This window comes from Vicugna pacos, chromosome 24 (genome assembly GCF_048564905.1).
Source record: "Vicugna pacos chromosome 24, VicPac4, whole genome shotgun sequence".
In the NCBI taxonomy this organism is placed as follows: domain Eukaryota; kingdom Metazoa; phylum Chordata; class Mammalia; order Artiodactyla; family Camelidae; genus Vicugna; species Vicugna pacos.
In genome coordinates this window covers 16,485,901-16,510,084 of record NC_133010.1, presented here as the reverse complement: position 1 = coordinate 16,510,084, position 24,184 = coordinate 16,485,901, and the positions used below count along the sequence as shown (strand labels likewise).

Below are 24,184 nucleotides of genomic sequence, written 5' to 3'. Positions count from 1 at the left end.
TACTCAACCAAATATTAGCCAATCAAGCAACATATTAAAAAAATTATACTCCATAACAAGTGGATTCAGCCATGTATGCAAGGTTGATCTAATATTTTAAAAAATCAATTATTGTAACCCATCACATAAAAGAAGAAAAATCACCAGAGCTTATCAGTATATGCAGAAAAAGCATCTGACAAATTCCAAAACTCATTCATGATAAAAGATGCTCCACATCGTATGTCATCAGGCAAATGCAGATTAAAACAACGACGAGGTACCACCACTCACCTATCAGAATGGCTGAAGTGCAGGACACCGACAACACCAAATGCTGACAAGGACATGGGGCAACAAGTGTTCTCACTGCTGGCAGGAACGCAAAATGGTACTCACTTCAGAAGGCAGCTTGGCAAGTCTTACAAAACTAATGTACCCGTACATACGATCCAGAAATCATGCTCCTTGGTATTTACCTAAAGGAGGTAAGGGTACCATGGGGGACAATGGAAGGAAAGCCATGACTGCAAACAAACAAGACAGATTTAGGGGTCTGACTGGTTCAACTTGAGGGCAAATGGAACCAGCGTGGTGAGAGAGGGTATTCGAGACCAGACCCACACTGGAGCTGTAGGCTGCCCACCACACCAGCTCCTGCCATTCCACATGGCTGGCCCCCTTGAAAAATGAAAAGCAAATCAGAAAATGGCTTATGGACTAGAGATATAGGTACCTGGCAAGGAGGAAGGGGGTGGGGAATAAGGATCTGGCAAGCAAAAATTCAGGAAGTATAGTGCACAGGAGCCTCCCGCTAGAATAAACTTGATAATGAAATCCAGATAGCCACAAAATAACTCAGAATAACTCAAAGAAGGAAACAGCCATGAAAGGACTGCTTCTGAGCACTGATTTCATTCAAATATGAAACTCTGAAATACGGCATAATAATAAAAATGTAACCAAAACCATGAGGAAAGGGAATTGGAAGCATCCTTTATTTTAATTTTGCTAACATGCAGTAAAATTGATGGGGGTGGGATGTACAGTTCCATGATGTGTTATAAACGTACAGGGTTCATAAAGAGAAGGCAGCTCTGCTATATTTTATTTTACAGCTAAAGTGCTTTTTCTAAGCAGGTGAGTAGATGCCACAAAAGCAAACACCCAGTTAATTGGGGATTCCAATATGCAGAGGCAGGAAGACTTCCCTGGTAATGATTAGGTGTTTATTCCTGGTAACTGTGATTTTCAGCATAGTTTATTTAGCTCACTACTGGTGACAGGTTATAGAGTTCCACTTTGCTATTTCTTCCATGATGGCAGTGTTTGGAATATGTGCACAAACAGAACAACACCATTTTCCATCGTTTGTTGTTCTGCTCTTTTCTGAGACTTCAGGTAAAATGACCTATTAAGCACCATGAATGAAAAATAGTCACATCCTTGGTCGAGAGTTCTGCATTCTATGTGCAGGGAATTCAATATATTTATAATATCTACAATCATTCCCCAAGGCACAATCTTTCAACACGGATTTATTCTCAAAAGGTTCTATTTGTACAAAGTCTTATTATCATATGTGTATATTCAATAAACTTAGAGTACAAACAGCTTCCAGCTAATAATTACCTACACAAATTGTTCACATAGCTGTTCGCTTTCAAAGCCGAATTCTATACGGAAGTTCACTGTTTCTACTGCTATAAATTCAAACAACTTTTAACTCACATTGTTCATGGTCTTAGAACTTTTTTAAAAAATGTGAAATAAAAATTCATAAAGCTGAAGATGAAGTTTAATTTCCTATCACAGAGAAATTTAGCCTCAAGACAATATAAACTGGCAGTACCAGGAAACTGGTTCTTTCAGATTTTTCAGAAACTCAAACCTCTTCTGCTTAGTTATAATTTACAACAAGTTATGAACTATCATATGAACTGTAAGGGGAAAGAGCTCTGCTAACATTTTTACCTTTGGTTTATTGTATCTTAAGATACAGGAAGATCTAGAAGTTCTTTTCTTAATCATATGCCAAGAAATATCACTTCACTCGTTCGGCTTGAGTGGAAGGTACATATTAAAGCAGCTCTAAATGTTATCAAAATATTACATCGTACACTTAAACGGCAGGAGGAACAAGTCTGGTTAAGCTGGTGGCTGCCAGATAATCTTCCTGTAAAGGTCCTCCCCTCTCTTTGTCATTAATGAGCATCTGCGAGTTGACATTTCGAGCTGGTGTGAATGTCCTGTCTCCAGCAACCATTCACCCAGTGGTGGGTCAGCCTTTGATTGTTCTCATGACAGGAATAGCAAAAAGGTGACTTTATAATTCTAGCCTTTCTTTTCATCATTGACCTGTACTCTTCAGTGAAACAGAGCTTTTCCTTGTACTCAGCCCCATCTGCACACTATACATACACTACGTGCTCGTGGATTCCTTCCACACTCAATGTGCTCTATCCCATAACACACATTAGTACTTCTTATGTTTAAATGATCCCAGATTGGGCCAGTAAGTGTCCCTTAAATCTGGCTCTTCTGTCCTTCTGATGTGCCCCCACCAGCTTCTGAGCAATCCCTTGAGTTCTGACACAAAGTGTCCCTAGCTTAGCAGGTTCACTCCTAAACTAGTTCAAGCAAGAAGGCTTTAAATAAAACGGGTTAACTCAACTCAATTTTAGTGCAGCAATTTGAATTCATGCACAAATAATTAGAACAGTGCCTAGAACATAGTCAGTGCCAGTCAGTGTGGAAAGGTCTCTTCCTTAACTATTTTAGCCACAGTGTATTCTTTAAAATGCAGACTAATTTATAACACAGATTTTTACGTCACTTTTTCAGTTTCATCTATTTATGCTTATTTTTTGCTCTCCTTCATTTCTTTTATCTCCATATGGAAATCCTATGGAGAGGGAATCTCCAAAGAGTTTTTTCTTTTCTCCAACATGGCACAATCTTAGATCACTGACTATCGCCAAAATATGCAGACAGCACAGCATAAATCCCCATAAAGTAAAGCCTTTTAGACTTCCTGAAATTATCAAGGGATTTTACCTGTCAGAGGAAATAATGTAAAGAAATGTCCGGGCCTTTTTTTTTCCCCCTTTGGTAAAAAAGTCAATAGACCAGCTTCATTTTTTAAGCAAACACAGCACTACTCAAGTCATCTCTGAATGAATCACTGATAAGGAGAAACTGATAGGGAGGAAAAAGAGGAGTATGACAGTTGGAGAGATCACAAAGAAAGTAAAAAGTGGGGCCTCATAGCTTGCAAGTTATTTATTTGTTTATGTCAGAATGTGAGGGTGGACGGGAGCGTGAGTCTGTGTGTAGCTGTGCATGCGTGTGCACACGTGGGGTTAGAGAGAGGATGCCCGGTCAACATTTACCCAACAAATACTTATTACAATCTCACTCTCGGTGGGCACTGCAGTCTTTTCCAGGAGTATAAGGACTGAGAAAACTAGACAGGTCTCTTCCTTAATGATTAAAGAAATATTTACACAAATAAATTTGAATTTGCAACCATTTTGATGGATATGGACACATGAGTATGGATACAAGTAGGCATATAAATACATATGTGTGTAGATGTATATTGCAAGAGGAATTGGCTCAGTCTTGGGGGAAGACATGGACCTTTAGAGGAGGTGACATTTGGGTTGGTGTTTGAGGTTTAACTGACAGTTAACTACGCAAGGTTTGGGCGCGTGTGTTTACAGGTGTGAGGATGGGAGAGAGCATGGAGAGTCAGAGCACCCAGCAGGAAGCCAGGCAGCTGAAGCAGAGGGAAGGGTCGGGGTGGGTACCAAAAGAGATGAGACTGGAGGAGCCTGACCTTGCTGGGTTTCAAAAAATCAAGTGCACAGTTTGGGTGTTTACCTTAAAGCAATGGTAACCCATTTAAGCGGTGTGAATAGTTGAAGGGGTAATAGTTATTGTATTTGCATTTAAAAAAGGCTCCTCTGGCACCTTATTGGAGGATGGATTCAGGGTGGGTGGCAATGGCGGATGCCAGGAGACCAGCTATGAAGGCCCTGGAGTTCTCTACACAATGGATGTTGAAAGTTGAGACCTAAGGCAGGTGTGTAACATCCTCTGGAGGTAACAATCGATGACTGGGCGAAGGCTTTGATACTGGGTGGATGGAGTGGATGGAGGGGGACCATCAAGGATAAAAATCCAGATTGAGAGCTGGGGAATCCTAGAGGTTGAGGTGAGATGGGCAAAGATCGCAAGTTTGATTTTGATATGTTCCATCTGACATTTAAGATAGACAAGAAGGAATACCAAGTACAGAGCTGGCTCTACAAGTGGAGAATTTAGAGAGACTTTCCAAGCCATAATTATGTTTTATAGCATGCTTCAAATAAAACACGTGCCATAATTTCAAGGAATCTTATTAAACTACTTAGCATGTGTATGATGGGAAAACTCAAGGTGAACCAAAGTTCTAAGGTACTAGATGAACAGCCTCTGCTACTTGAGAGTTGAATCATTTGCAAATTCATTTCTATTCTAAATGCTGTTATAATTCCCTGATCTAAAAAACCTGAAAATATGATATTGCTAGACTTTGTAGCAAGTGAGATATACCTATGGTTAGCATGTGAGAGCTAGCTAGCTATCTATATTGAAGTCATGAAAGTGATCACGTAAGTACAGAATTAATATTTAAATTATTTAACAATCTGCACAACTTGGGCTCCAGCCACAAATAACCAATAAGATTACACCAGTGTATCTAGTGGAAGCCCAGCCCTGTCACAATAACAGAACATCATTCTCCAATGGTAAAAATTCCTAATTGAAAATAGAGTGCAAATATTAGAAGGCAGGCGTGTTGATAGTTACTACTTGTAGACCAATAATGTCACTAACACCTAGGGATTTTTGTAATACATTGAGAACATTGATTTTTTTTTTTTTGGCAGGGGATGGGGAATACATTACCCTCATTCTAATCTACTGTTCAAGTGTGCTGTGAGAAAACCAAATTTACTGAGAGATATGTTTCAAAAAATTATGCCCACATTTTAATTTCAAAATTCCTTTTCAAAGGATACAAGAAACGTCATCATTTTATCTAAATCTTCACAGACTGATTTGCTTAACGTAACCTGTAACTTTGGGCCTCCGCTCCGATTCCCTTGGGTGACAAAAAAAGACAACAGAAATGACCACAAAGCTAAGTGAGCTTTGAGCTTCTTGATTCGGAAACTAACGGCGTAGAAGTACTACATTCTCCATTTGAACTGACAAAGTTGTCTTACTGGGTTTCCCACTTCCGCACATGTCCAATAGAGGCTTCTGAAATGCCTTTTACTGCGTCAGCTGGGTGTGTTTTCCCTCTTCCCAACCACATGTTTTCATGTTTCAGATTTCAGTTTAGGGGAGTAATGAAGTCCAATGGTAAAAGGAGGCAGTGTGATTGGGAAGTGTCATATCTATTTATTCAGACAAAGGAGGTTTTCTCTTGTCTGGCACTGTGAACGGTACAAAGAAGAAGGAGGGCATTCCTTTCCCAATCTTTGCCTCTGTTCCATGCAAGAGTAAAAAGCATCGTAAGAAAAGCAGATATTCCCATAAAACTTCACTGCCTGTGTAGATCTTTGTGCTGCTCAAATGAAAGCAGCTCCTTATTTCCCTTATCACCTCCACAGCCCAACCACCACAATTTCACCTCCTCTCCGTTCCCACTGCACCACGACACTCATAGCAGAAACTGTAACAAAGGGGTCAGCCTGAGGTTCAATGTTGGGCCGTTCAATTGACCAAGAAGCTTCCAGTAAGAATGAACAATATAGGGCAAGACAATCACAGATCAAACTGTGTTCTGTACGATCACTGCACCCCCTTGATAGGAAAAGCTACCTCTCCTGACTGCGTAGAACATGCCTTTCTGCGCAGAGAATCTTGTGATTGTGTCAAAGCCATTGGTTACTTGCACGCACACAAACACACACAGACACAGTGTGACTTCCACCTTGATTGTTGAAGACTTTACATTAAAAAGCTTCTTTCCTTAAAGAGAATAAGAAAAAAGGAGGAAATACAATGTTACATAAGACATCATAGGTGGACCCACAGTGGGAAGTAATCTAAAGAAAAAAATCTTCCTTAAAAATTTGATAAACTCAAGATGCTTGCTATATAGCTCATACTGAAGTGATATTTTATAATAACTCAATTCTCAAGAGTAGGTCTTATGGTCTAATAGAAAGACCATTAGAAGGAAGAAAATTTGAGTTTCACTCTCAGTTCCCCCTTTGCTTCTTAGATCCTACACTCTCTCGTAAGTTGTGTATATGAGTAATCTTCAAATCCCCCCAATCTCTCTGTAAATACTAAATATTATGCAGAGAGAAGAGATGTGGGTGTGTCTTTTTTTAGTGTGGCAGCAGTGCACAGACTAAATACATCGAGACAGACAACACAGTCTTTGTACCTCTCCCCCTCCAACTCCCTATCTGCCAGCACCGGACACATTTACTCCAAGCAACACAAAAAAATTCTAATACAACAGCTTATTTGCATTGGTAACAGACTTGGGCCTCTGCTATGAACATACTTCACTATGTTTTATGGTGCAACTTGCAACACTGGACCCAAGCAGTTCTTTGTGTGCATAAGAATATCTCAAGGGCATTAAAAATATAATCTCAGATAGTATCTCCTTTCCTGTTTTTTCAGTACCTGAAATCAATTGTGTGTAGACATGTACGTGTATGTATATGCCATGTGCATCTTACATATACATGCACAGACTTACACATACATGCATTTGTGTGAATGTACATAGTGTCTCTCTCCAGGTGTGAATGCCTTCCAGGCCTTCTGGAGATAGGCATTTACACAAGTTGAAGGCCTGGGAGAAGTAAAATATTAACCAGCTTGCATATTAGTTTGTCAACACTCACGGCCACCCATAAAAGATAGAGTCCTGAGAGAAATAAGGACCAAAAGGAGTAAATTTTTATAACGACGAGAGAGAGAGAAAGAGCACAATGTGAGCCTGAGTTTGATGGGAAGTGAAATTTGTAATCCTGGTCCATGGATGACAGATCCGTGGACGAGTGAGATGTCCTGCTTAAAAGAAGCAAGAATTGGGTATGATGAAAAACACCCCACGCCATCATAAAAATCCTGTTTCTCCAGCCCTGCGGCTCTCGTCAGGGCCAGACTGCCCCTGGAGCCTATCTGGGGAAGGACTGGGAAGGCTTAGGTTTGTCACAATTACTAAGGGAAGGGAATTCTGTTGGCCTTTCGTGGCTTTTTAATGAAGAATTTCCCCAAATATCCCAAATAACATGCAGTGTTCCCCTGAACTAAACCCATAATGAACATCCACCTGTAGAATCCGGTACAGAATCCTAATGAAGAACTTCATAAGAATTTCCCCCCAAAGCCCAGTGGTTTGCAACAAGGTTGCTGTGGTGAATGATTCAATCGTTTGTATAGTCTTCCTCCTAAATCTGGAATTCATAGACTACAAGATGAATAGAAAATAAGCTGAAGAAAAGGCAGCGTCGGCACTGAATCAATAATTTCCACTGCGGAAATATTTCATTTGTTATTACTGATGATAACAGTGTGTAGCTCGCAGGGGCCCTGCAAGTAGGGTTCACATTAGCAACAACAGGAAAATGCTGCATAAAGCAGTTTGGGGTTTGGGTGGAAATATATTAATAGTATTTACTCTCTCGTTTGCAAAATATCATACTTTCACATTTTCTCCGCCCCGAGAGTCTGTAACTCGACTCGGCATGTTTTCTCCACGATAACCATCACGCCCTTCCTTCTGTCACCATATACAAATGCCTGCTTGTAATTATCCTGATACAACTTTTAGTCCATTCTCCTTTCATTTTCCTATACTTCTTGGATAGAACATATTCTGATGTTTTTAATCTGTCTTAAATCCCAGTTTATTCATTACACACACAAGCAAGCTTCTGACTTCTTTGTTGCATGTTCCAGTGAAGTCACACCCCCCCCAAACATTAGTACAGTGAAATGCACGTTTTACTACAAATGGCTTTTATTTTATTGCCCCTTTTCAGGATCAATATATGCAGTGATTAGATTGTCGATAAATCACATTTCAAGATACTAAGGGGGTGACACAAAATATTTGTTCTTAAAAAAGGGGACAGAGTGTAAGAGGGTTGAGGATGACAGTTTGGTCCACAGTGAATGACCGAAGACAGGACAATCACATGCCTTCTGCACGTTTCTCTCTACCATGTCACGTCATGACTGTCCTGTACAGCTGACATCATGATGGCCAGTGAGTTAACTCCCCCATCCAGCCACCCAACTTAAAGGAGCTGGATGAGAAGTCCAGAGATCAGGTTTCTAGTTTCTGCTCTGCCACTAACCACCAGTGTCACCTTTAGCAACTCAGGGGGACCACTGTGGGTCCCCATTTCCTTAACTATAAAGTAAGAGCACTGAAATAAAGTACCTTTCAGGTCCTTTCCAGCTCCATAACAAAATGCATAATTTTGATTCTAAGACTGAGGGCACTGATCAGAAGAACCTGATTCCCTTAATAAATGTATATAAAATATATCCTGTGGGTCTCAGTTAGATTTCCCACCACAATATATATATTTTTAAAGTACTCGGTCTAGTCAAGGCTTTAAAAAATGCCATGCCTTATAAAAAACAAAAATGTTCCCTCAAGAAAGAAGTAACTCTACACATTATGGAGCAAGCACATTTATTATGGGAACAGTCACCAATCTGAAGGGGACACCAACTTTTCTAGTCCCATTCCGCTCACTGCTGTAAAAGTCACAGTTTTATGTTTTCTTTGAATTCTTGAAATAAAAATGATCTTATCTATCTGCTTTTCCAATCACACATTTTTGGCAGCTCTAAACTTCTTTGTAGGGGTTTTCTAAATTCTAACAGTCCACAGAAATAACAATTCGACAAAATCTATATACAACTGAACAGCGACCACAGAAAAGGTGTTTTTAAGAGCAAGCGCTTTGGTGTGAATCGACTTCAGGTCCGAGTAACTAGTTCATCCACAACCAATTCTGCCCTGGAGCTTCTGAAGAACACAATAGAAACCTGTTAAATTGGCAGCCTTGCTGAACTTCAACTATTTTATCTAACCAGGTCCCCAGTAATGATAGATACTTGAGAGCTGCTTTTTGATAAAAGTTTGATTTGGGGCACAGGTGCAACAATCAAACGGACCAAACCCCTTATTCTGATGGAGGCTGGCTGTTTCTGCTTCTGGGACACACACATATACATAAGGCTCGGGAACAACACCTTAGCTCATCCACACAGGTGTGCTTTAAGAGAACCTAACACTTAAAAAAAATCAGTTTTGTAAGATTTAAATAATAGAATATTCATATTTGGTTTTCAGGAGCACCCCACTATCATCTACTAAAAACACATTAATCACCTCCGTGACAGATAAAGTGGGACTGAATTTCTCCAGTTTTGACTGAAGAATTTTTTTCCCCCAAGAACACAGCTAATCCTTAACACAAATTCATTAAGGAAGCATACAATCAAGTCTCGACCATCTCTCCATGAGTAATATATAATTTACTGCAAAGTTGTCACACAGGTTTGCTCATTTCTGTCACCCAGCTCGTTTCTGGGCAGGCTGCCCACAAGCCCCATCTCCCCATAAATCGGTTTTGCTGTTTGTGACATGTAAGCGCATTTAAAACCTAACCTAAACAAAACAAAATAATTAGAAAGGCAACATGCCCGCAACAGCAATGAGAATCTTTTTCAGCTCAAACATGTAATACACTCCAAGACAAACACAAATGACTTTTTAAATAACCATGATTTTGGATTATCTTTGCCTCTCTTCCTCTCATTAACATGAATAATTCAGAGTGCTTATTCCACACAATGAAATGGTCTCCCCTCAATAATTCATTTTTAGCACACAGAAAAATAAGATGTCTAACACATCCTTATGTTTTTCCAAAGGTTTAAATTAGACATTTTTAAATGCAACTTTACTTTCACAGTGATCTATAGCTTGGGTTCCTTCCTTTCACTGCTATCCTGGCAGTAAGCAGGGAGACTTCTGAGTTCAGGGCAAGGAGAGAAGAGAGCGGTGGAGCAGGTAAGAAGGCAGAAGCCCCATCTGCCTTTGGTTCTCGATATTCTTCAAGTACAATCAATTATTCGCACAGTGTGAGCAAGACGGCCGACTGCTTTCTCCTTAAATACATGAAAATGCTTTGGGACATTACACCCTGATTTGAGTAAAAAGAACTTCCTAACGTTCTGGCCACACTAACCGAACACTGTTTTTATTATGCAACTTAACTTTGAGTGATAAAAATATCCTGACATTGAAGTTCCAGCTCTAGCAAACGTCCCTAAAAGGGAAAGCATTTCTAGATGGGAATGGGAGGCGGGACTCAAAACCTCAAATCTTGCTTTAATGATGACATGAACAAAATGATGGGAGTGGGTTTTCTCCTAATTATACACAAACTCATCCAGGTTCCAAAACACAGGTATCAAGAGTACTATGGAGATGGACGTTTTATTCACATCCTCTGTAACACCCCACAGCAGCACACCCAGTATTTGTGTGCGAAGCAATGCGTAGGTCTAAGGTCTACTGAATTTGGGGTTTCAAATATTAAGCTGGCCTCCCATTTTGTAAATTCCTCCCGGGAGGAAGTTGCATTCTTCTAGAGACCACACTCGTTTTCGGGGCTGTTTAATGCACTGCTTCAGAGCAGCAAATGCTACCCTTGTGACCAGGAAGAACGGGAAAGAATGCCATCAGGAGGAGCCTGCAGCTGCACTAATTCTCAGCTTCTCTCTGGTGATAAAAAGGTGGGGGAAAAAAGCAATCAGATTTCACCGGAGTATACACCAGCCTTGGCCAAAGGCTTGAAAACTTTTTTGATATCTCCTTTCATTGGAAATGAAAGGAGAGGAGCCTACAGTGTAAAAAGCCAAACACAACAGTTGCTGAACTTGGGTCAAGATCAGACACCACTACCCGCTTTGGGGATATTCATGGAGATGCACAAAACGAGGATGTATGTTTTGACACCTGTGAAAATAAAACATTGCACTTTAAGTGAGTGGGAGAGAACAGATGGTTGGTAATGATTTAAAACATTTATGTTTTTGGACTGTTACCAAGCCTCTGTATTAAAAAATATGGTGTCTTAGTCAGTACATACCAACAACTATCTGCAAGGTTCATTTTCCGGAGGATGCTACTGTAATAGAGGAGATAAAAAAACAAATGAGGCCAGAGGAAAAGGCGTCCCGTTTTCTCAAGGCATTCAGCGCGTGCTATTTCTTTCTGACTACATTTCATCAAAATGATCTCTGTGTGACGAGAGGGTTTTAATTTTTCCTCAAATAATGAGTCAACTACAAGTGCCCGGCTATCACATCCCTTTTGAATGCATGGGGTAGAACTGTCATTTTGTCCCGTATATCTGATTCACACTAACTGAAGCCCTTAAAAACCATCTGAGCAATAATAAAGTCTGGTTGACCAGGGTACCTTGCTCATGAAAAACAGTAACATTCTCCTTATTCTCAATTTGGTAGACAGGCATACGGTGTCATGATTATGTACGGGAACTAGCAGGTGCCAGGCCACCAACTAGTAAGGCAGGTAAATATTAACTATTGTCACACTGTATTTTGGGGTGTGTGTGTGTGTGTGTGTGTGTGTGTCAGTCTAAAGGGAGCCCATGTCCTTTAAACCCAATGGAATAGTGACAAATACAGATCAAATTGTATATAGAGAGTTTAAGGCAATGTCTGGGTTTAAATCGAAGAAAAAGAAAGACTGGTAAATAACAGTCTTAACTACTACAAAAACTGCTAAAGGAGGGTCTTGTTAAACATCCACAGTGTTTTGATTTGGTCCTGGTAACTTAATGGGGAAGAAGTTACACAGACGCCCACTCTGTATTATTTACTTCCTGTCTCTTTGAAAACCCTGGGATCTATTCAAGGACAGGTTTGCTGGTGGGAGGGAGCTGGGGGGGGGGACCTGCAGCGAGAGGGGAAGGGCCAACCGCTGCTCTAGCTTCACTCCTGTGAACTTAGTTGGAAATAACTCCTGACAGCCATCAAACATACACCTTTCAGCCTTCTAACAGAAACATGCTGAGAGGCAGGATGTGCAAACAGGGCAGAAGAGGGAGCGGGAACAGTGTGAAAGCAACAGCAGCGGCGACAAAGTAACCACGCAGTGCCTACTTGCCCCAACCCCGCTCCAGCCACCTGCCCAGCAGCCCCAACCCCACTGCCGGGACTCCCACTGAGCCCGGGCTTCCAGACTCCTCACTCCCCTCCCACACTGCCCGCAGCCTTAGCAAGAGCCTTTGCAAGGTCTCGGAGTTTGGGACTCATGCAAAAAGGGGCACCACAGCAAAGATGCTCATCTTCCTGACAAACACGCTTGGAGGACCGGATAAACTGGCATGAGAAACTCAAGACTGTTCCTTCTGGTGTCCGTTTTCCAACCTCGGCTTGCCCCGACTAGGGGCTGCTAACTAAAAACTGGCACTTGCCATCTGCCTCTACAAGGACTCGATCACACTGGCACTTGCCATCTACCTGTTTGAATTAAATCGAGAGCCACCGCAGCCTCTGACCTCCAACACGTCCTGAAGAAAGGAGCTCAGGATGAAGACCAGGAATGAGGCGCTCTGTGCTCACAGAAAACTGGCTAAACAGCCCTCCAGATAGTTAAGATATTTTCAGAAGATTTTAAGACCCCAATTCTTGCATCTCTTCATATCTAAAAAGCACTAAAATCATTAAGGGAGAAATCTGCTCTTCACGACGAGCAGCAAGCCTCTACCAAACATGTCCCTAACTGCACGCCCCCCCCCCATAAATCATATATGATACTGTTTCCCCCTGCCTCTTTGGGACAGTTTCTCAGAGCTTTCTGGGATGCTGTCTACCGGGTTATAGTACTCATTTTGCCCCAAATAAAACTTAACCCACAACTCTCACGCTGTGTGATTTTATTTCAGTCGACAGGGCTGGCACCAGAGTCCCGGCTTGGGAGTCCACCGCGGGGGCGCAGCAGTCCAGTCCAGCGCAGGTGGCTCACAAGTTCAGGCCCCGTCCTCCTCCCCTGCCCTTCTCGTACCCCCTCCATCGCCCGGACCCCCTCCCCTCCCCCCTTCAGCGCAGTCAATAAAGTGAACAGGAGTGGGTTCGAATATGGAGGGGAGGTGGGGTTAGATTAGGGGTGGAATGAAAACGATGTCCCCCTCAGTCACCAGGGGTGAAGTACCAGGAAAGGTGAGGATGCACGGCCCCGCCCACCCAGAACCCCTTTCCTACCCAGGGTGCAAGCAGCACCCCAAAATCTCGGCCTCTCCAACCCCGGACACCCTGCCCCCCAACCTCCGACACACGGACCCAGGGCGTTTACCTCGGAGCGGAGCGGCGCGGGGAGCAGAGGGCGGCAGGCGCCGGCAGGCACCGCTTTTGCAGGCGCGGAGCTTCGGCGGGAAAGTTCCCCGAGCTGCGGGGCAAACTCTCGGGGACTCCGCCCCGCCGCAGGCCGCGGGGTGCGCAGGAGCGCCGGGCGCGGGAGCGGGGGCGGCGCGGAGCCGGACGCTCGCCCTCGCGCGTCGGCCCGGCTGGGGCTGCGGCGCCGATTGGGCTCCCGGCCGCTCGGGCTCCCGCTCCCGCCGCCGCCGCCGCCGCCGCCGCCGCCGCCGCGCCCCGGCGCCCCCGCCCCCGCGCCCGCCCGCGGCTCCGCCCCCCGCCCCGCCCCCCGCGCGCCCCCTCCCATCTCCCCTCTGTCGCGCTCTCTGCCTCTGACTTTCTGACCTTCTGTCTGCTGGCCACTCGCCCTCCCTCCCAGCCCTAGGGCTCTCGCGCCACCCAGTCCTGGTCCAGAGAGTGATGATCTCCGACGTTTCCTAAGTTACCTCCTGTTCCTCACCTCTGCCCTGTCTCAGATTCCTTCCCAAGTGTTCTAGAAACACCTGAAGGGCAAATCTATAGGTTAGTAGGCTGTGGCAAGCGTTGACGGCAAAGTCTTAGAATTTCTTTTGCATTACAGATTGATCAGTCTATTATACACATATATAATTATATAGGTAGATCTATAGGTCAGTAAAGGTTTCAGTTAAGGATGTATCTGCCATAGGCAAGTTCGGTAACAGGTTTATGTAAGGCAGGGGCTTCCGAAGACCGAGCAAAGTGACCCTGTACAGTATCCAAGACCTTGTAGGTCCCTCAGGCCAGGCATTTCAAAATCGTTCAAGCCGAATTCAGCAGACCAAGATTACGATAGATTTTTTTTATCATTAAAGGAAACTTTATTGAGATTTAAAAATTAGTTCCAAATATTATGCTAGCAACAATTTGACCAAACTAGGGCAAATAAAATTAACATAACCCTTGATTGCTTACCTTGCATTCAGGTAGTCTGTAGGAATGAACAAAGAAAAACTAATTTTTTAAGAAAGTAGGAAGTGGTTAAACCTACCTCATTGCTACATTAGAATTTTTTTTCCAACGGAGACGTTATTAACATTCTACATTTTCAGTAGGTCTTATTCTTACTAGTAGGTTAGAAATAATACATCTAGTGGTAGTGAACTTGGATTCAGAGAAGAAATACTATTATAAGACTTGCTTGCCTGACTCTGATTTCTTTTAAACACAACCTGGTTTATTTTGTTAAAAGAACTTTAATTTGTATGTCTGCTGGTTTGTTAATTAACACTTAACTCAGATACTGTCTGTCTTCCCTGCATTGAAGTCCTTATTCACCAGGAGAATGAAACTCTTTTTCTGCATTTGGACTTTTAAAGAAACAAGGGAGTGTCCCTGAGCTGTATTTAACTGGAAATTGATGACTGCTTCTTGAATGAATTAACCATTTTAACTTAGTCATTTTGGGTTTGGTCCCATGGGTATCATTCTGTGTTCTAGGAACTCTTGGAGCTGTGACTGTTTCACCAGAGCAGTGAAGAACTCCCAGCCGGGCTCAGGGGACCTGGACTCCACTCCATTGCTGCTTCAAGACATACAACTTTTGTAGCCTATGCCTTCTGATTTGTAAAATAGAGGAATCAAGCAAGAATATCATTATAACTGTCTTGTTTCTAAATTCTGAAAGTTTTTAGAGCTCATGGGGGAAACTGGGCACGGTCAGGTCAATTCTGATGGAAACGGCGCTAGGCATTGCCCATCCATTGTGGGATTTTCCCGCATCTATTTCATTCACCTATTATAGCAAATGAAAGCCTTCAAACTGTGAACTGTTCCATTCCTAAATCTCTACCTGAAGCCATTAAAAAATATTTTAATGACTGAGGAAATTGAACTTTGTGACTTTCCAACATTGATGAATAAAGGATCAAAGAATCACCTAAAAACCACACCTAACATCCGTATAAGATGCATCTGCTCATGGCATTTGGTTATATGGTTACGGCCTGGCATGAGAGCCCTATAGTTAAGCCCAAATAGCACCTTCTTAGATTTTGTAGTTAAACTGGTTTAATTTTTACATTGTGCATTATTTCTAAACATTGGCTCCCAGCATGTTTCTAAACTCTCCAGTTTATTACTTTTGTTTAGTTCTTCAAATTTCTTAAAATGTTTAACTATTGATCGATCCTGGGCAAGTATGAAGCTTATGGATCATTGATCCTTTCATGTGTAGGTTGGTAACAATTATACTCATAAAAGAAATTTCTGAGGGGGAGGGGATAGCTCAGTGGTAGAGTGTGTGCTTAGCATGCATGAGGTTCAGGGTTCAGTCCCTAGTACCTCCATTAAAATACATAAACCTAATTACCTCCTCCCAAAAATAAAAATTAAAAATCATTAAAAGTAAATTTTAAAAAGTGAAACTTTTAAAAAGATCTACTTAAAAAAAAAAAGAAATTTTTACATCAAATCTCAAGGTATGTTTGTTGGCCAGAATGCTTTGGTGGAAAGAGGCCTTAATCATTTCCAGGTGAAATACACTCTGGGCAGATGTCACTGGACTAAGTACAAGAAATGCAAACTTCACTTTGAAAGTAGTGTAATTAATAATATAAAGAATGAGCTGTATGTAAGGAGAACGAGGTAGAGAAAAGGAGTAGAGAAGGCTATTTTCCTGGTGTCTCAATGTAGGAAAAAAAAGCTGCTTTAAGGTATGAGCACAGCACCATAATACGATAGTTCTTGCTGATTTTGAGTTTGTGCTTTTCAGTAACCACGCAGTTTCCAATGATGACGTGGCTTGATGAATAGACAGAATAACAATTCAACAGAAATGTATTAAGCACAATGTACAAGGCCATATGGGGGCTGCAAATACCTCTAAACCATCATAATTTATGGCTTCAACTGTTTTGTGGAGAGAAAGGGGAGACAGATTTACCTGGAAAAAAATATTTTGACATGAGTCAGTGGAGGTTAGGCCAGTAGCTAGCGTAATTTCCCTTTGAGTTTTCTTGCTCTTATCCTCCAGAGTAGGAGTAAAACAAGAAACTAATCAAAGAACATCATTTATGTTGATTCCCAAGCGAGCGAACACAAGCAACCCCAGTGAACCAGAGGGGAGAATGGCGGAAGTCTGGTGTTAGATGACAGAAGACACCGTAACCAGCTTTTTCTGGTTGGGGTGGAGGAAGATAAAAATAAACAATTCTTAAGGAAAAAGAGGTCTAAAAGGTGTTTAAAACCTTAAGTGAGTGAGATGAGATGGAAAGAATCTTGGAGACCTGGATGTGGTTCCCGGAAGCTGGGCAAGGCTTTCTGTCCCTGGGCTCAGTTCTATCACCTGGAGTTCACGAGGTCATGGAACTGGATGGGCCCTAATGGACCCTCCACCTTCGCAACTTCCCTGAGGTCTGATCCTGATCACTGACTTTGATCAAGCTATTCAGATGATGATTCAACTTCACCCATCGATGGAGCTGCATAACGACAGCCAAAGTGAATTCTAATCAGAAAATAAAAGCCTGGAGTAGGCTTTTTCTTCAACAGCAGAAATCCACAGCGAAGGTGAGAGCACACTAGAGGAGTGCGGTACTGATTATCCAACGTTCGTCTACAGGTTGCAGGATGTAGCACTGCACAAAGTATAACTTCCTCTCTGAAATTTCAGAAGAAAACTTCGTATAGTTCTAATATCAGAAATAAACAGGACAAAGGACAAAGCATTAAAACTTTACAGACTAGGAGGAGTCTGGAAGCACAATAACTTATTTATTTTCAGCACTATATAGCGAAGTTTGCAATTTGAGGTTGACCACAATTATTGAATGATAGGGAAATAAAAAAGACTTGGCTTTTGTGAACTCTGTCTTTAACACTGTTTTTTTAGGGAAGAAATAATTTTCTTAAAAAAATTAAGAAAAATATCAAGAACCAGATTATATACAGCTAAAGCACAAATTAAGTATCCAGAAGAATATTGGGGGGGGGGGGTTAAAGGGGGAAATGCATGCCCGGACAAAGCATAGGATTAATGGTAAATGAGGAAGAACTATGACTCCTAAAAAATTAAAAATTTTAAAAGAGATAAAAGGATAACATTGGTCAGACAGAAAAACTAAAAGATAATTATAAACAAATAAAAATGAAACAAGATGTGTTGCCTTTATTATGATGTATCTGCTGCCCAAGTAAAGCGATGATTCAAGGTCAAATAAATTAGAATAGTCAGCACCTAATAGTCTTGGTAAATGGAACAGGTCAATAAATATATATTGATTGGGTGATTGAATAAGAATGGCTGGCAGTTATTTTAGGAAAATCAAAGTCACTAGGGAACTTATGTCTGTAATTTTCATAACTAAGCAAGTATGAATTTCCTTTAAAAAAAATAAGAAACAAAACCTTTCCAAATAGTCACTTTTAACTCCTAAGCAATGAAATGTCATAAAAATTTTCTAAGATAGTGTTTACATGTAGAAAAACCTAAATTGGAAACATGTAACATGTGGAAATATAACTGTGCCTCTGTAGAAAGAAATTACATTTTTTACAGCTTTGATGGTTTGGGGTAGGTGATTGGAATAGGCAAAATTCTATGTGACCAGTTTACTGGGAAAATGCAATACTTTCCTCTAAATCAATATTTGGACACATACATTTTCATTTCCTGAAGTGGGTTCAGTTTTTGATATAAGCGGTTAAGATATGAAGTGATCTTGAAGTTGACTTCAAGACTCTAAGTCAAAATAAAAAATCATTTGCAGCAGCCTGAATTGATGTGAGGCTGTAAGTTTCAACAGTGTCTAGGAATGGGTTAGTGATGGAGCCTTCCTTGACAAAATATTTTGCTAATTAATTCACCAAGCATGGCTAGTCTGGTCAGTGTGGGTACTCTGGGTTGGTGCCTTGGATATAAAAACTAAAAAGATACAGTCCCTTTTATTAAGATGATAACTAATGAATTCAAATCATATATCATTAAATTTAGAAGTGCTAAGCCTATAGGGGAAAAAAAAGAGAAGGGTTTGCTGGGAGTAAAAGAAAAAGGAAAAATTGAAATAGCCTTGAATGATATCTATTCAATAATGTATATGTGTGCGTGTGTGCGTGTGTGTGTGTTTATATTTGAAAGGGAGAAAGCAAGCAAGCAAGCTCTTAAGAGATTTGATGAAATCAAGAGACTATGTCAATGACGTATCCTCAGGTAAAATATGGCATTTGAGGGCAGAGAGTAATTCTAAATCCACCCCTCCCATGCGATGAAGTATTTCCTTGTCCAGCACTGGGAGTGTCTGTGATACACGGTTCACCTCACCAAATCTAATATCATTTCAGCCCTGGGGGACACAGACCATGGTGACTGTCTTGGCTTTTTTGAACACTTCTTGTCGACCGTTCATTCAAAGTGTATCCTGTTAACAGGAGGATTTTTTCTGTAACAATGAAGGTAAACAATGATTTTTGAAAGCCAATGTATAAGATGAAAACATTAGTGCAAAATTCAAGAAATCTTTTATCTGGTAGCCTCATAAAATTTAGCACATAATATCAGAAATGTATTACAAATATTATTTCCTAAAGTTGATACTCAAAATAGCTGAACACAGAACCAACTCAGCTTAGTATCAAACTCATATTATTTACATCTCACCCTATGTCAACACACAGTTACTTATAACACTATTCAGATGTCTGATCTACTTAAAAGTCTCTTTTTCCCTTGTATTCAAAAAGGAACTTAAAAAATTTTCTCATTGTACTTAGAAAAGAGAAAGAAGTTAATTTCTACTAGATGTTGACTTTCTTGTTTTTGTCTTGAGCTAACAACAACAGGATTTAAAACTTGAAGGACCACCTTGTTCTAGGAGGAAAAATTGACACTATTTCTGACTTAACAATTTTGAAAGTAGCTTGAACCTCAGGTGCTGAGGTAAAAGTAAACAATTCTGGATATGATCTCTTGCTTGAATCCATCTTTCAACATATTTCTTAACACATGGCAGCATCCAAGGATAAATTTTCCAAGAAAGAATGTGACTTCATGCAACTCCCTCAAAAAGTTGTCAAATTTAGGTTCATGGGGAATGATAGATTTAAGCATTTATGAGTTAACTGTCCGAATGTTAAAACCACCTGCGTGACATGATATCACTATTACCCGAACATCTCTTACCTGCCTCACCTTCTCTCCTCTTGGTTCACATCCTGTGTTCTAACCACCGGGCTGAGCACCTTCACTGTTAATTTCAAAACACTAATATTATTTTGAAAAATTCTCCAAGCAGAGAGTAAGTCTGTAGGATAGTTATTGACTCAATGTAATTTTTAAGTGTTGAGTGACACGTTTGAGAAGCGCTCACAGCGTCATAGCTGGCACCTCTTTATGCCTTAATTTTCATTTTGATTGGAGGGACAGCTTAATGAATCTGCACCGAGATGTTCAATCTGCATTTTTCAGACTTCCTTGACTGCATTTCGGGAAGCGCTAAATCATATTATGCACATGTCCAGAAACTATCTATACCTGTCTTGTTTTGTTTTTCAATCACCACTAAAAGCAAAGGAGTAGGACACCAGCATGCTTTCTTTTGAACACTGTCTGCAGCTCTGGGTTAGGCGTACAGACATCTTCTTTCCCAGCCTAGGAGCTCACGCACATCTGTTTGCCAAGCTGACTGGAGTCTTTTATGGGAGAGAAAAGTGAAATATGTTTCAATCTGATGAAAAAGCAGGAAGGAGAACAAAGACTTTCATAAAGACATAGAAACAAATATTCGACAACTTTATTGGAAATGTGGTAAATACCAGGAATTAATGTGTAAAAATGATGTTCACCAGGCACTCCCTAGCTGTGAATAAACTTGTAAACCACCCTTTGGATTAAATGCAACAAAATGGTATTATGTTGAATCAGAATAACTTATAGGTGGGGAAGAGAAGAGCTAAAGCTTGTAGGCTGAGCAGAGAGCAGCGAGGACATGATCTCACACACAATGAAAAAGCGTCCAGTTAGGGAGGGAAGGGAGAGCCTAGTGTTTGCTATTCCTTCCTGCTTTTCTTGAATATTTAGAAAGCATGTCTGTTGATGGAAAGAACTAGTCAATATTTATAGATCCCATCACCTACCTTAGGTAGCCTGTCACTTCAGCAGATTAAACTGACCTCTTTTAAACATTTGTTTTAAAATGTAAATGGTACCTGCATGAGAAGAATGATTTTCCTCAAACCATCTCTTCCCTGCCATGTCTATTCTTGCCTGCAGGAAAACAAAATAGAGGACTGAATAGGATGTGGCATCATCATTTATGACTTTCATCCACTGTGTAAATATAAAGAGTCGCTGGGAACACAAGTTAATGAAAACAGAACTGTGACACCAATAGATCTAGAGGTGTGGGGGCTTGATAGAACTGTCTCCAATTTACAGGTTACAGTGTTGACGGTCCGCAAATTCTAGCAGATTTCTTATCCATTGCTCTGATAGTTCTGATCTCCGCAATCTCAGAGGACTATGAAAAATGGAGAAAGAACTGGGAGGAAAACTCATGGTCGTATCAAATGCCAAGCACAGTGCCTGGCGTATGATAGGCAAGCATGATTTATTGACAGAATCAGATTAAACTTAAAATAAGATTTATAGAAAAGACCAAGTAATCTGGCATTATTTAAGCTGTCTTCAAAATGTTTTGAATTGAAAAATATTTTAAAGAAAATGGGCTAAGATTGACAGCATCAAGGGTCATGTAATATTACATACATGTGTACATGGGAACCACATCTTGTGTTCATTTATTTATCAGATATTTACTGAGCATCTCTCATGTCCACAGTTGCCTCTTGGGATCGGTATGCAAACAAGAAAAGTAAGAGCTCTGCCTTTGTGCTATTTATGCTCTAGTGGGGAAAGGATACGGAACAAGTATACAAAATAAATAAACATGATATGTAGGACTGAAATTTTCTATGAAGGAAATAACTGGGGTCATTTGATAGGTAATAGTGGGGAGAGGGTACTGAGGTGGAAGCTCAGGAAAGAAGGTGATGTCTGAGCTGAATCCTTAGAGATGAGAAGGAGTAAACGAAACCCACATCCTAGGGAACAGTGTTCCAGGCAGAAGGATCAGAATGTGCGATGAGAAAGAGTTTGGTGTGTCTGGGGAACAGACAGAAAGCCAAACAGGCTGTGGGTGGCAAGACGAGTCCTTCTGAGCTGAGGCTAAGAAGTCAGTGGGCTCGGTTCACGGAGGGCTCGTAGACACAACAAGGCATTCACACTGTCTTTTACGTGTGCTGGGAAGATGCTGGATGGTTTTAAAAAGAGTCAGATTTATATTTCTTTTTTGGGTGGGGGGTTTGAGGGGAGGAGGTAATTCGGTTTATTTATTTAAACAGAGGAGACACTGGGGATTGAACCCAAGGCCTTGTGCATGCTAAACACACACCCTACCACTGAGCTATGCTCTCTGCCCGCCAGATTTATATTTCTTGGTAGTGAATGTAAATAACAGAATTAATATAGAGGTTGTATTACTGTTTCATGGATCAAAACACCTTTTAAAGTAGAATAATTTCTCCTTGAAGAATGTTCCGTATGTGGTCCTACCTTTAGGCGTCTGGAAATAATTTATGCATCATAACACGAGGACCCCCTTATGTCTGTGACACACATACACACACACAATACAGCAAGCCGATTATTTTTGTGTCTAGCTTACATCTTTAATGAAAGTCATAAATCACACTATAGCTGTACGATGAAATTTAGGATCAGTCCTATAATTAATTCTGGTGAGGTTTTGCATACACTTAGGAATGGACCTTCGATTTGGCTAAAGCGAGCCGAAGAGGGAAGATTTCTCAAGGTCTCTTTCAACTGCTACCACCGGCATTCCCACTAAAACTGTGGACCTTTTTGGACTTTTATGCCTTAAAAAAACAACAGCGACTCTGAGACTTGCTTAGTTTTACCGTTTGTTAAAGAAAAGTGCCCAGCTGGGGCTGCACACCCACCAACTGGAGCCCACGGGCTCTGATGACAGGAAACAGCAGGCCCTCGCTCGCTGCCTGAAGAATGTTGGCTGGGTTCCTGGTATTGGGGATCCTTTTTCACTATTTTGCTGTTGTTTTAATCATATTATAAAACCGTGGGCTGTCCAAAACCTTAGAGATGACATAATTCATGGGAGAAAATGTGTCCTAGAGTTATGTAGGAAATGTGTCAGTTTAAAATGGCAAGAGATATGATGGGGGGCGCTAGTTAGAGCTGCCTTAACTAAGTAACGCCAGCTGGGTGACTTAAACAGCAGATACTCGTGGTCTCACAATTCTGGAGGCTAGCAGCCCAAGATCCAGGTGTCAGCAAGGCTCATTTTTTTCTAAGGCTGCCCTCCTTGGCCGACTTCTCCCTGGGTCTTCACATTGTCTTCCCTCTATACCTGTCATGTCTTAGTCTTCTCTTCAAAGAGCCACCAGTCATATGGGATTTGAGGCTCACCCTAGTGACCTCATTTTAAGTTAGTTACCTCTTTAAGGACCTTATCTACAAACCCTGGGGATCAGACTTCAACACAGGAATTTTGGGGGTGAGTGGGTAATACTACTCAGCCTGTAATAAGGGGTAAGTAAGAAATCTGAAAACTAAAAGGAAAGCTATTAAGAACTGTATTTATGTAGCTTGAACCTCACTGAGCCCCACTCAGCCTTGAACTTCACAACTTCCATGCAATCTGGACTTGCAGAATCCTGTAGTCTACCTGCTTTGAATGACACCATTCAACATCCCAGCTTTCTTGTCCCAGTTTAAATACAGTTTGCAGTTGAGACCTACTTTTTTCCATCATGCCCGGATGGAACAGTGGTTTCAAGGAAGGTGACTTCAGTGGTGATGGAATTATATTATCATGTGGTGTTTAGATCAGGAATGAAAAGATCAGAATCATGCTCAGTGGAAAAGGAGTAGAAGAGGCAGGGTAACTCTAACCATTTCATTAGAAGGACAGGTTATTATAATGATTTTAATTATTTAGTTATTTAATCAGTGATATGAAATTTACTGATTACAAGGCTTGTTCCTGTCTGGTTTCAGGACATGTTTCTCTCCATTTACTAAATCAGAATGTTGCCCATATAACAGTTCACTGTCTTGATGCAAGATTTGATCACTGTTATTATTTGCCAACTCTCAAAATATTAGCTCGCCATGGTGGGTACTTTCTGTTTGCCCCTCCACATCCAAAAGTCACCTCCCCATCCTGCCCTGTGTTGGAGGGCAGACCTGTATGTACTGCATTTTCAGGTCCCCTTATCTCCTGGTTTCCGACTGGATTCTGCCCACGGGATGCTGGCACAGGTCAGAGAATAAGAGGAGAGAGAGAGAAGAGCCTTATATCCTTGGCTTCATCCTTTCCAGGTTGTCTAGAGGGCGCTTAAATATTCTTCCAAAGGTCACAACCCAACCCTCCATCCTCTGGCCCCTAGGACCACTTCCTTTCTTCTCCTTTCTAAGCCTAAAGGTACTAATTCCTATCCCGTTCCATCCCTTCCACTAGCCGTGTGATTCTATGTTCTTCCTGGGTGATTTTCTTAGAAGAGTTGCACTTCTTTGCAAATCATCCAGTTATTAAACTTTCCTCCATGTACCCCGTAAGAATGCCATCCTACCTGAATTACTGTGAATAAACGTATCTCCAGTTCAGCTGCATTACTGAGCAGATAAGAAGGCAGAGTCCCACCAGATGAATTGGTTCAGTCA

General features: G+C 41.2%; 1 protein-coding gene across 1 annotated transcript in view; it reads right to left on the bottom strand.

The window, feature by feature from the left end:
* The window catches only part of CHST9 (carbohydrate sulfotransferase 9), a 187,364-nt gene extending 173,702 nt beyond the window's left edge, over nucleotides 1–13,662 (bottom strand). Inside the window, exon 1 of the mRNA XM_031690310.2 lies at nucleotides 13,412–13,662. The gene's annotated coding sequence lies outside the window, so the exon portion shown is untranslated. The remainder of the gene's footprint in view (nucleotides 1–13,411) is intronic.
* Between the last annotated feature and the right edge of the window lie 10,522 nt (nucleotides 13,663–24,184).